The sequence below is a fragment of the Anabrus simplex genome, chromosome 4, assembly GCF_040414725.1.
Source record: "Anabrus simplex isolate iqAnaSimp1 chromosome 4, ASM4041472v1, whole genome shotgun sequence".
Taxonomy (NCBI): Eukaryota; Metazoa; Arthropoda; class Insecta; order Orthoptera; family Tettigoniidae; genus Anabrus; species Anabrus simplex.
Window position 1 is genome coordinate 122,866,518 of NC_090268.1, and position 12,978 is coordinate 122,879,495.

Consider the following 12,978-nt stretch of genomic DNA (forward strand, 5'->3'; position numbering starts at 1 on the left):
AGACAGTCAGCTGGTACAGTCCTACTGTTATGAATGTGTTCTTAGGTGAGTTGTTACCATTTCCGTAAAAATAAAAAGTGCCTGCATTTTGACAAACCAGTCTGCAAGGTAGGTTTTCTGCTTTGAATAGAATAGATGTGATGTAGTTTACAGATTACGTCCTCGAAACAAAAGATTATTAATTAAATAATTAACCCACCGGCTTACCTAAGCATCGAATCGACGGAATGCGCAAGCCTGTGCCAGGCTTACCTAACCATCGAATCGACGGGGTAATGCAGTGTCCTGCTTTATCGAAGGTAAAGGGAAGGTACCGTGGAGTGGGGTGAAATTGATCATTCTCAATCTGTTATTGACCGTAACTTCTATATTAATGGAGATAATAAAGTCATTAAAATACTCTCTTACTAAGCTCAGATAGTAGAACATCATATGTGGTGCATAATTTTTCATGATATTTTGAGACTGCAAAAAATTAAAACAATATCAGTGATCAATTTCACCCATAGTGTGGTGTCAGATTGATCAGCTTCCATGAGTAGCATTGGTGTAGAGTAGATGCTCTCATATATGACCAATTTCACCCCCAGCCAATTCTACCAAGTAGTTTTCAAGTAATGGTTTGTTGAATTTAAGGGTGTGAGATTGATCGATGGGTTGAGATTGATCAAATTAGATTTTCTTCATCATTATCGTTGTCATCTAAACTACTAGCCCGACTGGATGGGATTTCTTCATCTTTGGACTCATCTGATTGTCCTAAGCAGGTGATACTCCTTCCAGGAGTCACTTTCAGTTGCCTGTTTCTGCACGGGATATTTTCCTTATTCCGCTGTTCTTTCAAAAACTCTGTCAATGAATTGATATTCTCTTCCATGTTAGGGTCAGTACAGTAAGGGAGTTTGCTTATTATCTTCCCAGTATCCAATGGGTACACACTTGTTGCCCTAAAACCAGCCCGTAAGTTATTCTTTATTGCTGACCGGCAAACTTCATAATTCTTTTGATGGTCACTATCCATTTTCTCAAGAGTTTCCCTTAGCTGTGGAAACTGTGGCTTAGGAAGCCCGTTCTGACCTCTGTTCCTAAGCTTCCATACTGTCAGTGTCTTACGCCATGCTTGTTTCATGGGTCGAAAGAAAGCTACATCTAAAGGCTCGCATATATTTGTGGAATTAGGTGGTAAGCAAACAAACAAGATGTTTTTTCACTGCATGACTGTAGAACACCTGGAGAAAAGTTGCAAGACGGGTTATCACCCAGAAGCAGTTTCTTCCCTGGCAAATGCTTTGCATGAGGCAGAAAAATTGTATCAGACCAGTCACAGAATGTCCTGTTGTATCTCGCTCCTCTAGAACAGCAGGGTGCATCACAACACGGTTGGCCTCTTGGTCAATTTGCCACCCAAGTACTGTAAAGCCTTTCAGCCTTATAAATGATGTATGGTGGTAAAAGAACACCTGAAGCTGACCCATAGATCATAATAGAAATTTGACGATTTTAAATGATTGCAGACTTTTTCAGGGTATTTTACTCCTCGTCTAGCAATGATGAGCTTCTTTCCTGGATTGTTGCTCAAATTAGACTCCTCACAGTTAAATAGCCTACGCAGTCTGGAGAAATGTCTGCAAGGGTTTTTTCAAGATTGGCAAAGTAATCTGTAATCACTTCAGGAGACACTTTTGCATGGTTTGCCGAGATGTTTTTTGCAAGTCTTTTGCCTGCTTGGTCCTTGTGTCTGCCAAGCAAACCCCTGATCCAGTCTGGTCCTGGAAGATTGTTTTTAAATTTTGAGGCCTGTCTATCATTCTTATTTAACTGTGGACCACACGACACCTCGTAATCTGCAGGCCTTCGGGCTGAGCAGTGGTCGCTTGGTAGGCCAAGGCCCTTCAAGGGCTGTGGTGCCATGGGGTTTGGTTTGGTTTAGGAAACAGTTTAGCTTAAAAGTGATCAATGTCACCCCATCAAGTCTGAAGGTTAATATCTCCCTCAGGAATGAATATTTAAGAAATAAAAAAACATTAAGTAATAGCCCATAAATAGCAGTAACAAATAATTATGGTGGTAATGCTGTGTTTCTATAACTTTAAGACTCAACTTTCTTATTATTTATAGTACAGAAATAGGTGATTATCAGGAAATATTTTCACATGCTTCTAAACACATTCCACTATTTTGTACACACTCTGTTTTGATAGTTCACCAACTTCAAAATCTGAACTCTTTGCTAACATAAAAATAAGAAAATTCCCTAAAACCACTTAGGCTGCACAGAATGAAATTCAAAGTGAAATGTTTTGATCAATCTCACCCCTTAGGATCAATGTTACCCCACTCCACGGTAGTATATTAAAAACTCAACAGATGGCATTAAAATTATTCTTTATATCTGAAGGAAGTCCTTTCAGCTGTTTGAGTCATGTTTAGGAGATTAACCGCATAAATTGAAGATAGCATTGAACTGATGTCACGAGTGATCAGCGAGTAAAGATGAGCACGCGCGAGGCTATTACCAAGCGAGAAGTCGTGGATATTTTGCTGAATAGTGATTGTGAAGAAGATTATAATATATCTGAAAGTTCTACCTGTGAATCTAGTGATGTGGATACGTTATCTGCGCTCAGTGAAGTTAGTGATAGTAATATGGGTCGAGAAGCAGATGAAAATATTACAAACATAAATGTTCCGACGCACCATAAGAATAACTAAGTGAGTTTAGAGTGCATTGTTCATATTTTTCACTGTAATGCAGCACATTCCATTGAAATGATTATTTTTGAGTGTTTCTATGAAATTTTGACAACATTTAAGCTAACAGCTGCGGTGATATTATAATTTACGCACTGTCTTGCATGGACCTTATAAACACCAGCATTTAAATGGTAATTTAAAAATCCGGAACTAATGTTTATAAGGTAAGCAGATGGGTTAATGTGTAGGTCCAAAAGTATGAAGAAAGTTTTGAACAAAATGTAATTAATTAAATTTGGAAATAGTCTAGCAACCTACCACCTACCATCATAGACTAGTAGTAGTAGTAGTAGTAGTAGCAGCAGCAGCAGCAGCAGCAGTAGTAGTAGTAGTAGTAGTAGTAGTAGTAGTAGTAGTAGTAGTAGTAGTAGTAGTAGTACCGGGAGGTACAACTCATCCCGTGCATTTAAATGAAGCGCCTTGAAGAACGCTACCTATCATATAAACATTGAAACATCTAGTACAAGAAGTTGGGACGTTGATCAAAAGATGTCACTACTAAATGATGGAGTAATATGTTATTTCAAAGTTTCCTAAACTGACTGGATTTCTTTGTTTTGTTTTATCACAGGAAGTTTGCTCTTTTCTCCATAGATGCCTCTGTTAAAGAACTGATGTCATGCTCTCTGATGCAAAGGGGAATAACTAGAGATTTAAAGAAGTTTTGGGTTTATAGGTTTCCTCAACTGAATTGATTTTCATTATTTTTGATACTTCAAGGTTTGCAACACTTCCTTCTCGTCCCACCAGCTTTGGTTTCTGACCAATCAGAAATTTAATGTATTTATTTTTCAGCCAACGAAACGTATCTTGTACCTATTTTATCCGCTAATACAAATGAGAGGGTGTGTCCGGTTTTAGTCTAGAGCCTTCTCAAACCCCCCTCTCGGGTATAAAAGCTGACACCTTTTCAAGTTAACTTATCTTTCTGATCGTCGCCTTGCTGAGTGTGTATGTTAAGACAGGAGGCGGGGGCTTCATTCTTCAGCTGGCAGAACATCAGCTAAGGTAATGGTCAACAGTTTTTCCATCTAAGTAGTCATCTCCACAAGCTGACCCCAGGAGAAGGTTCCAATCTTTAACTATGTAACCGTCAATTTCCTAAAATGTTAACTTTCTTCTTTCTCATGTAAAATTTCATGTAAGTCCTAAGGTCTTTAACTGTAAATCGGGGATAGAGAGTGCGTTACCCTATCGAATTCCCCTTCAATTTATCTTGAGGTGACTACGATTTTTTAACTGTCTTTCTCCTGTAAATCATAAATTAACTTGTCCTTCTAGTCACCTCAGTAGTGTGGGATTAGCCTCTGCATTGTCGGGCTGCAAGCCCAAGTAGCTTTTTAACCTCTATTTCTAGGAGTGCAAGTGTACGCCTCCATACCTTTTTGAGTTTGGGCCAGTAATTTAACCTGTTCTTTTCACGAAGGTCCGGTAGTATGGCTACTCGATACCCCTCTATTGCTTCTTAAATACAACTGCTCCTATCTTGTCAAATGTAGGTTGTGCCTAGAGAGGCCAGAAATTGTAAAGTATTGTGCAAATGTAATAATTAATGGTTGCCTTGAGCAGGCCGTAAGAGTTCAGGAGCACTGTCTTCTTGGTATAATTTGTACAGCATGTAAGCTCTTTAGTGGTAATGTAGTAGATATTTGTGTACTATTGAGTGGTGCCTTTGGAAGGCCATAACTTGTAACTGTTGGAGCCAAGTGCTCTTGAAAATTGTGTTTTGGGAGATTTCACTCCTTGTCTACCTGACTAAACTCAACATGAGCGATGTTGGAACCTTGTAAATTAGGAGCTTGAAGCTCAAAATAGTAAATTACCAATTCTTGATTTTTCTATTTTTGTACCAACTACCTCTGTACCTGAAAGCTTGTCATTTGTTGAAATTTAAGATCTGAAAAGGAATGTAACCTTTATTTTAAAGTTTCACATTAATCTATGACTATCGTAGATAGGCCCATTCCACCAGCACCTTTTTTCACCTCTGCGTTCCACAGATAACCCCGGAACAAGTGGTAGCAGAGCATGGTTGAATGGGTCTAGATAAAGCCCCTTTTGACGGCTAAACATGAAGTGAGTGATCCATCTGCCAACCAACTTAAAAGAGTAGGCCTACACGCTAGGCTGTTTCATTTCTACAAGAGGGCTAGGGACCTATTGTCTCTAAAATTAAAGTATGATCATGCTAAGGAGGCTGCAATTTGGTTGAACATCTATCCAACATGTCTAAAAGAGTTAGTCAATTGTTGACCAGGGCCGCTACCCCTAAGCCCGACCAAGTCCCTATGGTAAATCTATCTCTGGAAGAGGACCCTAGTAAATCTACTGAGAGTTCAAAATCCGTTGCCACTCAACAAACATCTGCCCCACCGGAAACTGAGCCTGGTCATCCAAGACAACTTCCACATTTCTTTTTGACTAATGCAGTGTTTGAGCCTTCTCAACCTCCTATGCCATCACCTATTATGTCACCCGGTGTCCGGCTCCATGGCTACATGGTTAGCGTGCTGGCCTTTGGTCACAGGGGTGCCGGGTTTGATTTCCGGCAGGGTCGGGAATTTAAACCATCATTGGTTAATTTCCCTGGCTCGGGGGCTGGGTGTATGTGTTGTCTTCATAATTTCGTCCTCATCAAAACGCGCAGGTCGCATACGACATTTCATTTCATTTCATTTCATGTCACCTGGTTTCAGTAGTTTGCCTCACCCATTGGCCATGTTGCTTAAGGGCATATCCAAGTTTTCAGTAAATTTTACTAACGAGGTCATTGCTTTCTTAAGATTTTTAGTGGAATTTCAAGACCATGTTTTAGTGTTTGCTCTCTCTCATTTCCAAATACTCCAAATTATGTATCCTTCTTCTGTAGGTGTCTTTTCGGATAAAATTGTTAAAGCAATAGCTGATCGATCTTCTATAGAAGATTTCCACGCCCACCTCCTGGCAAACTTTATTCCGGCTAGAGCCATATCATCGTTAATCCAAAAGTTATATTTTAGAGTACAGCGGTTGGACAAAAACATTGCAGACTATATTCAAGACATTAAGTTTTACACCAAGGTATTCGCTCTTCATTTCTCTGAAGACCAAATAGTGCAAACGATTTAAAGATAAAACTTTCATGATGTTCCGTATTGAACTGTATCACAATTAAATTGAAATAATAAATAACGTAGTTCAACCTATTCGATACAAATAAATAAGAAATGTAGAGTTTAATTTCTATTTAATTATAAGTGGAAGCGGTACCGGTTTCGACCCCAATCTGGGTCATTATCAACCGAATAAAATTTAAAAACAATGCATAGGAAAATAAGAAATTAAAGAATGAGTCTTTAACAAAAACAGTTGAAGAGGCAAAATAAGATGATGAGGATTGGCACTGTGCGAATTTAAATCATAAAATCTAGAAGAAGTAGAAAGTCAGTTATGCATTAAATAGAAATGTAACTCTACATTTCTTATTTATTTGTATTGAATAGGTTGAACTACATTATTTGTTATTTCAATTTAATAGTGGAAACGAAGGTATCTCTCCGCCCTATAGGTCGTATCTATGTTTTGCATCTCGACCTCAAACCTTCTCTGAATTAGAGGCAATGGCTGTATCAGCCGAAGGAGTAAGGTACGCTGACACATTACGGTCACTAAGGAGCCCCCTCATTCTTCTAACAGTTCTCGGCCACCACCTTGCCAAACCTTTCCAACTCGCAAATGGTATGCATGTGGATCAACAGAACATCTTCGAAACAAATGCCCCTTGATAAAATCGAGTGCAAATAGGAACGGAGCTGGTCTCTCTCAAGGTTGCTTTAAATGTGGCTCTTTTACTCACCTAGCTAAGAATTGCACTAATCTTAACAGCACACCACTTTGCTCAACCTTTGGTGCTACCTCCGCTAATCCTGATAACAGGAAATGACTAGTATCATCGGCTGAGCCAGCATGTTCTCCTTCCCGAGGCTCAGCCCCCGTTAAACCAAGTGAAAATTCTGTTAAGGGTAAAATTTGTTCTAATATATCATTTGAAGGTCCCAGAGAATGCCTCAGAATTGCAGCAGAGACCCCTGCATTTGTGCCATTTTTGAAAATTGAAATAAATAACAAACCAGTCATGGCCCCATTAGACTCAGGAAGTGTGAGCTCCATTATTTCTGAAGAATGGTATTCTAAATTAAAAACCTGTTGTAAATTTTCATACTATTGTCCCTCTTCTGTTAAATGTGTTTCGGCTAACTCATCTCCATTAGAAATTTTAGGTTTCAATTGGGCTAAAGTTCGTCCTTCATAATTTACCTGGAAAATTACGTTGTTTGTCGCTAAACAATTGTCTTGCCCTGTAATATTGGGGTCCGATTTCATGTCTAATACTGGTCTTGTGCTCGACATTCAGAGCAAGTCGTGCACCTTCAAATTTGCTAGCAACTGTAATATTCCCCTTTTGAAATGTAATTCTGTGTCATGTTCATCTGTTTCACCTACCGAGGGTGAGATGTTGTTAGATCTTAGGCATCTACCTGAAGAACAGGCTGAAAGTATTAGAAGGTTGTGTCTATCCTTTTCTAATGTATTCTCAGATACACTTGGCGTTACTGACCTTATTGAATATAAGATTGAGTTAACTGATTCTATTCCAGTTAGGTTTCCGCCTTATAGGCTGTCCCCACCTAAAATTAAAGCTCTTAAGGAAATCATTGATCAGATGTTAAAGGATGGTATAATTCGACCTTCTAAGTCGCCCACTTTTCTTATGCCAAAACCCCAAGGTGGCTTCAGGCCTGTGATTGATTACAGGGCTTTGAACCGTAAGGTGGTGTTACAATCTGTGCCCCTCCCTGATCTTCACTTGTGTTTTTCATGGTTTCGAAAGGCCAAATTCTTTACCATCCTTGATCTTAATCAGGCATATAACCAGATACCTCTAGCAGAAGAATCAAAACATCTAACGGCTTTCGCCATGGATTGGAACTTGTATGAGTACAACTGCATGCCTTTCAGGCTCCCCACGGGTGAAGCTGTTCTTACTAGACTGCTAGATAGGGTCTTCTAGGACATCAAATTTGAATATCTGTATCACTACCTTGATGATGATGTCGTGTTTTCTGAGACCTTTGAAGAACACTTAGATCATCTAAAGGAAGTACTCAATTGCCTTCGTAAGGCTCGGTTGAATTATTATCTAGAGTAGCTTTTGTTAAGCCTTTTATGTCATTCTTAGGGCATATTGTATCGCCCAATGGTGTTTCCACTGACCATTCCAGAACACAGGCAATCCGTGATTTCAGATCTCCTAAGGACACCAAAGGCATTGCCAGGTTTATAGGCATGGTGAATTTCTTCCGGAAATTTATTCCTAACTTCACTAACAGAGCGGTGCCCCTAAACTTACTGCGTAGGAAAAAAAACCAAACCCCATGGCACTACAGGAAGGGCCTTGGCCTACCAAGCGACCGCTGCTCAGCCCGAAGGACTGCAGATTACGAGGTGTCGTGTGGTCAGCACGACAAATCCTCTCGGCCGTTATTCTTGGCTTTCTAGACCGGGGTTGCTACCTCACCGTCAGATAGCTCCTCAATTCTAATCATGTAGGCTGAGTGGACCTCGAACCAGCCCTCAGGTCCAGGTAAAAATCCCTGACCTGGCCGGGAATCGAACCCGGGGCCTCCGGGTAAGAGGCAGGCACACTACCCCTATACCACGGGGCTGGCTACTGCGTAGGAAAGGCGTCAAATTTGAATGGAGGCCGTCTCAGCAAGCCGCTTTTGAAGATCTGAAATTAGCTCTTCGTAACGCCCCTGTATTAGATCCAGTGCTGGCTCCTATAATGGAAACCCTTTCTTCTGGGGAACATGTTGTCCCTTATGTATTGAGGAACGGGGTTTTGTGTTGCCCTTCAAGGAACGATCAGAAGATGAAAGTAGTGGTTCCAGCTCTGCTTGTGCCCATGATCTTCAAATACTATCATGAGACCCCAGTACGGGGGCATTTAGGCATCTTCAAAACTCAGGAGAAGATCTGAGAGATGTTTATTTGGAAGGGTATGGATGGTGAAATTATAGAAATGGTGAAAGCTTGTAAATCTTGCTTGCTTAGTAAGCCCACCTTGTCCACTAAGCTAGAGTTATTGTCATCGCATCAAGCATCATGCCCCATGGAATGTCTATACATAGACTACGTCGGACCTTTCCCACAATCAAAGGGGAACGGAAATAAATTCATTCTGACGTGTGTAGACGGCTTCACTAGATTTTCACGGTTGTTTCCGACTAAGCTGGCCACCGCTCAGTCTACAATTTCTTGTCTAAATACTATCTTGCTTCTTTTGGTCCTTGTCAATACATAGTTTCTGATAATCCTAAGGTGTTCACATCTAACTTATTCCAAAAATTCTGCTTTGATCTGTCCATATCACATGTAATGACCTCTGCTTATTACCCTCAACCGTCTCTAGCTGAACGGATCAATGGTAATCTTTGATCTGCTTTAATTGCCTTTCATCAAGAACACATTCCAGGTGGAATACTTCCCTGCATTGGTTAGCGTTTGCTCTAAATTCAGCGGTTCATGAGTCCCACAAGTTCACTCCAGCATCTCTCATGTTTAAGTTTGTTCCCAACACGCCGCTCTCTAATCTTTGGTCACTTAATGACATATTACCAGAGACAATAGATCCCGATAATATTAGAGATCTATGGAAGAAGGCTAACAGTAAACTTATAGCTTCACAAGAAAAACTTAGAGAAAGAAATGATCGTGGACGGAGATCAGGTCATGGTTAGAAATTTTGTACCTGCAGGCAAGCTTGCCCCCAGATTTCATGGGACGTGTATCATTTTGGATTTCCTAATCCTGGTCACTTTATTGGTCAGCAACCCAGCCAAGAAGAGGATATTTAGAGTTCACCTTTCTCAGGTGAAACCAATATAAATTCCTTGTACCAGTATGTAGGCCACTTAAAATTGGCAGTAAAAAAAGAAAGGGGTTACATTCCTTACACATTTGGTCCGTTATCTTAAAATCGATTAGAATGTTTGTAATTTTGAGGTCTTCTGCCCTGATCACAAGAAATGCATATTTGTAAGTAGATTTGTACAACCTTCCCCTCCAATCAGGGTTCCCGTTTGACCATAGCCTGGTGGCCATTACCTAGCCCCCGTCTCCAAATCCTGGCCTACTGACACACTCTCACGCTCAAAAAAAAAAAAACACACACAAAGTACTCTCAATCTCTATCAAACAATCTCTGTCGCTGAGTTAATTATTGTTTCAGTGCCCTCTCAGCCGTCGGCGGCCGTGTCTCAACATCTGGGGAGCGATACCGGCGTGGGGTAAGGGCCCACTTCACTCTAGTCCTATCTCCTTATGAACGGAGCGCCGGAGCTCCATCTTTCCGGCAAATGCTGACGGCGGTAACTCTACCGCCAACCCATCTTGAAACAGTACATCCACATCTGGTCTGCGGCGACAATCACCATGACCACCCCCTTCATAGTAGTGGGAGAGGTGTTTCTGAGGGTACCTGGGGGCTCCGAAGGACACCATCCCCGTATCGGCGGCGACGGCCGATCTTGCCCTCATACTTGAACTAGGCATCACGGACTTAGACTACTGCAGAATATTTTTCTCTAAAATGAACTTCCAACAAGAAATTTTCCATCCGTGAAATTACAACTTTTTTGTGGCACCCCAGGGAATGGCCTTGGGGGGGGGGGGGGGAGGTCTGTACTGGGAGGTACACCACAATCCCATGCATTTAAATGAAGCACCTTGAAGAACGCTATGTATAATATAAACATTGAAACATCTAGTACAAGAAGTTGGGATGTTGATCAAAAGATGTCACTACTAAATGATGGAGTAATATGTTATTTTAAAGTTTCCTAAACTGACTGGATATCTTTGTTTTGTTTTGGTGTATCACAGGAAATTCGCTCTTTTCTCCATAGATGCCTCTATTAAAGAACTGATGTCATGCTCTCTGGTGCAAAGGGGAATAACTAGAGATTTAAAGAAGTTTTGGGTTTATAGGTTTCCTCAACTGAATTGATCTTCCTTATTTTTGATACTTCAAGGTTTGCAACACTTCCTTCTCATCCCGCCAGCTTTGGTTTCTGACCAATCAGAAATTTCATGTATTAATTTTTCAGCCAATCAAACGTTTCTTGTACCTATTTTATCCGCCAATAAAAATGAGAGGGAATGTCCGGTTTTAGTCCAGAGCCTTCTCGAACCCTCCTCTCGGGTATAAAAGCTGACGCCTTTTCAAGTTAACTTGTCTTTCTGATCGTCGTCTTACTGAGTGTGTGTGTTAACACAGGAGGCGGGGGCCTCATTCTTCGGCTGGCAGAACATCAGCTAAGGTAATGATCAACAGTTTTTCCTCTTAGTAGTTATCTCCGCAAGCTGACCCCAGGAGAAGGTTCCAATCTTTAACTATGAAACCATCAATTTCCTAAAATGTTAACTTTCTTCTTTCTCACGTAAAATTTCATGTAAGTCCTAAGGTCTTTAACTGTAAATCGGGGATAGAGAGTGCGTTACCCTCTCGAACTTCCCCTCAATTTATCTTGAGGTGACTACGATTTTTTAACTGTCTTTCTCCTATAAATCATACATTAACTTGTCCTTCTAGTCACCTCAGTAGTGTGGAATTAGCCTCCGCATCGTCGGGCTGCAAGCCCAAGTAGCTTTTTAACCTCTATTTCTAGGAGTGCAAGTGTACGCCTCTATACCTTTTTGAGTTTGGGCCAGTAATTTAACCTGTCCTTTTCACGAAGGCCCGGTAGTATGGCTACTCGATACCCCTCTATTGCTTCTTAAATACAACTGCTCCTATCTTGTCAAATGTAGGTTGTGCCTAGAGGGGCCAGAAATTGTAAAGTATTGTGCAAATGTAATAGTAAATGGTTGCCTTGAATAGGCCGCAAGAGTTCAGGAGCACTGTCTCATTGGTAGAATTTGTAGAGCATGTAAGCTCTTTTGTGGTAATGTAATAGATATTTGTGTACTACTGAGTGGTGCCTTTGGAAGGCCGTAACTTGTAACTGTTGGAGCCAAGTGCTCTTGAAAATTTTGTTTTGGGAGATTTCTCTCCTTGTCTACCTGACTAAACTCAACATTAGCAATGTTGGAAGCTTATAAATTAGGAGCTTGAAGCTCAAAATAGTAAATTACTAATTCTTGGTTTTTCTACTTTTGTACCAACTACCTCTGTATCTGAAAGCTTGTTATTTGTTGAAATTTAAGATCTGAAAAGAAATGTAACCTTTATATTAAAGTTTCACATTAATCTACGACTATCGTAGATAGGCCCATTCCCGCCAGCACCTTCTTTCACCTCTGCGTTCCAGAGATAACCCCTGAACAATAATAATAATAATAATAATAATAATAATAATAATATTAATAATATTAATAATAACAATGTAATTTGTTTAACATCCCTTCAAATGCTACAGATATGAAGGGACACCAATAGGCTACATGTGTTAATTTTGTCCCTAAGGAATTCCTTCTTTTCTTTTTTTTTTTTTTTTTTTTTTTTTTTACATCGCACCGACACAGATATGTCTTATGGCGACGATGGGAGAGGAAAGGCCTAGGAAGTGGAAGGAAGCGGCCGTGGCCTTAATTAAGGTACAGCCCCGGCATTTGCCTGGTGTGAAAATGGGAAACCACGGAAAACCATCTTCAGGGCTGCTGACAGTGGGGCAATCTCCCGATTACTGGATACTGGCCGCACTTAAGCGACTGCAGAATTCCTTCTTATGCCAGAAGCCAACAACATACAACTGTCAGGGTTGTATATGTGTGTGTGTGTGTTTTTTTTTATTTTATGCCATTGGTTAAGGTCTGGTAAAAGACAGATTATTTGTCAGCCAGCAGGATATAGCGTTTATGTGGATAATATTTTCAGCATTATAGTGATTGGCACCTGATGATCTAGTGCGTCTTCAGACTCTACACATGCCAATATGTTGCCTCACTGACGATCACCATCAAGAATTTCATCAATACATGTAGGCCTATCCATAAGTTGAACAGTAAAACTTCAGGAGCCATGCTAAAACGTGTATATCTCATTTAGAATCGACAACAGTTATAACCTAAAAACAACTTTCCTTTTGCAAATACAGCAGTACAATGGCCATTAGAAAAAAAAATTGTTCGTGGAATTGGTTAGGTGCTTGCCTTCTAGGTTTAAGGTTGCGTTATGAAATCTAT

The 12,978-nt window shown here is 40.4% G+C and overlaps 1 protein-coding gene across 1 annotated transcript in view; it reads right to left on the reverse strand.

Annotated features, from left to right (window-relative positions):
- Positions 1-12,978, reverse strand: part of Sf3b2 (splicing factor 3b subunit 2) — a 107,270-nt gene that overhangs the window by 93,936 nt on the left and 356 nt on the right. The gene's annotated exons all lie outside the window — the stretch shown is intronic.